At 44.8% G+C, this 2,500-nt stretch overlaps 1 protein-coding gene across 2 annotated transcripts in view; it reads right to left on the reverse strand.

The window, feature by feature from the left end:
* si:ch211-26b3.4 (connector enhancer of kinase suppressor of ras 2) overlaps window positions 1-2,500 on the reverse strand; it is a 34,323-nt gene that overhangs the window by 13,330 nt on the left and 18,493 nt on the right. The gene's annotated exons all lie outside the window — the stretch shown is intronic.

A 2,500-nucleotide genomic window follows, 5' to 3' on the forward strand; every position in this document is an offset into this window, starting at 1 on the left:
ACAAAGGATAGGTCACCTAACGCTGAATAAATATGTTAATTAACTGTATTTGCATAATTGTTATTTTCATTTCACAATTTGGATAACTCTCTTATCCAGGGAGACGTACACATTTATCAGTGTGACAGTACATGTGTTCTCAGGAATCAAACCCTGCACCTCAGACACACTGTCTCTAGACACGCACCTCAGACACACTGTCTCTAGACACGCACCTCGGACACACTGTCTCTAGACACGCACCTCGGACACACTGTCTCTAGACATGCACCTCAGAAACACTGTCTCTAGACACGCACCTCGGACACACTGTCTCTAGACACGCACCTCAGAAACACTGTCTCTAGACACGCACCTCAGAAACACTGTCTCTAGACACGCACCTCAGAAACACTGTCTCTAGACACACACCTCAGACACACTGTCTCTAGACACGTACCTCAGAAACACTGTCTCTAGACACGCACCTCAGAAACACTGTCTCTAGACACGCACCTCAGAAACACTGTCTCTAGACACACACCTCAGAAACACTGTCTCTAGACACGCACCTCAGAAACACTCTCTCTAGACACGCACCTCGGACACACTGTCTCTAGACACGCACCTCGGACACACTGTCTCTAGACACGCACCTCGGACACACTGTCTCTAGACACGCACCTCAGAAACACTGTCTCTAGACACGCACCTCGGACACACTGTCTCTAGACACGCACCTCAGAAACACTGTCTCTAGACACGCACCTCAGAAACACTGTCTCTAGACACGCACCTCAGAAACACTGTCTCTAGACACGCACCTCAGACACACTGTGTCTAGACACACACCTCGGACACACTGTCTCTAGACACGCACCTCAGAAACACTGTCTCTAGACACGAACCTCAGAAACACTCTCTCTAGACACGCACCTCAGACACACTGTCTCTAGACACGCACCTCGGACACACTGTCTCTAGACACGCACCTCGGAAACACTGTCTCTAGACACGCACCTCGGACACACTGTCTCTAGACACGCACCTCAGAAACACTGTCTCTAGACACGCACCTCAGAAACACTGTCTCTAGACACACACCTCAGACACACTGTCTCTAGACACGCACCTCAGAAACACTGTCTCTAGACACGCACCTCAGAAACACTCTCTCTAGACACGCACCTCAGAAACACTGTCTCTAGACACGCACCTCAGAAACACTGTCTCTAGACACACACCTGAGACACACTGTCTCTAGACACGCACCTCAGAAACACTGTCTCTAGACACGCACCTCAGACACACTGTCTCTAGACACACACCTCAGACACACTGTCTCTAGACACGCACCTCAGAAACAGCCTCTAGACACGCACCTCAGAAACACTGTCTCTAGACACACACCTCAGACACACTCTCTCTAGACACGCACCTCAGAAACACTGTCTCTAGACACGCACCTCAGAAACACTGTCTCTAGACACACACCTCAGACACACTGTCTTGTCTCTATACTGCAGTGCTCTAGATTCCATCCATGGGCACAGCTACTTGTACACACACACACACACACACACATACCCCAAACTAGACTGCACTCACATTTAATCTGGCATTCTGACTGATGGATGTAACTTCGTACAAACCGGACTCTAAAACACATGCTCCAAAACACACATTTTAAAACACACACTATACAGCATGCATTCAAACACATTTTTAAATATATTCTCTAAAACATGTTCTAAAAACACATTTAAATTGCACTATAAAATATTTTAAAACAAAGTCTAATGCATTCTAAAACACACACACTTTGACACGCACACACCTGAAAAACGCACGGTCTAAAACACACCCAGGAGCAGTCTACCAGTAACCATGAAGAGCCTAGCAACACATCCATAGCAACCACACATCTAACAGGTCCATAGCAACAACAGCCTCCCTAGGACAGGAGCACTTTTGGCTGTAAACGCATGCCATTGTAATTAAAACATTAAATTAAACATATATAATAATTAAAACATTATATATAATATCACAACATGGTTTTATTAAATATTTCATAGCCTGTTTAAGACAACAAAGTCTTAAACAACTCAAAAAGGCCAAGAAATAGTGATAAACACACACACACACACACACACACACACATGCACACGCACACACATATATCCTCACACAAAATTCCCTTCAAATACACATGCACACATTCACACACACGTAAGCACACACACACACCCTCTCTTACATATACACATTCACACATAAACACACAGACACACTCACACTCTCATATACACATAAACACACATGCACACTCACACTCTCATATACACATAAACACACATGCACACTCACACTCTCATATACACATAAACACACATGCACACTCACACTCTCATATACACATAAATACACATGCACACATTCACACTCTCATATACACATAAACACACATGCACACAGACACACTCACACACACATATACACATAAACACACATGCACACA

The sequence above is a fragment of the Electrophorus electricus genome, chromosome 6, assembly GCF_013358815.1.
Source record: "Electrophorus electricus isolate fEleEle1 chromosome 6, fEleEle1.pri, whole genome shotgun sequence".
Taxonomy (NCBI): domain Eukaryota; kingdom Metazoa; phylum Chordata; class Actinopteri; order Gymnotiformes; family Gymnotidae; genus Electrophorus; species Electrophorus electricus.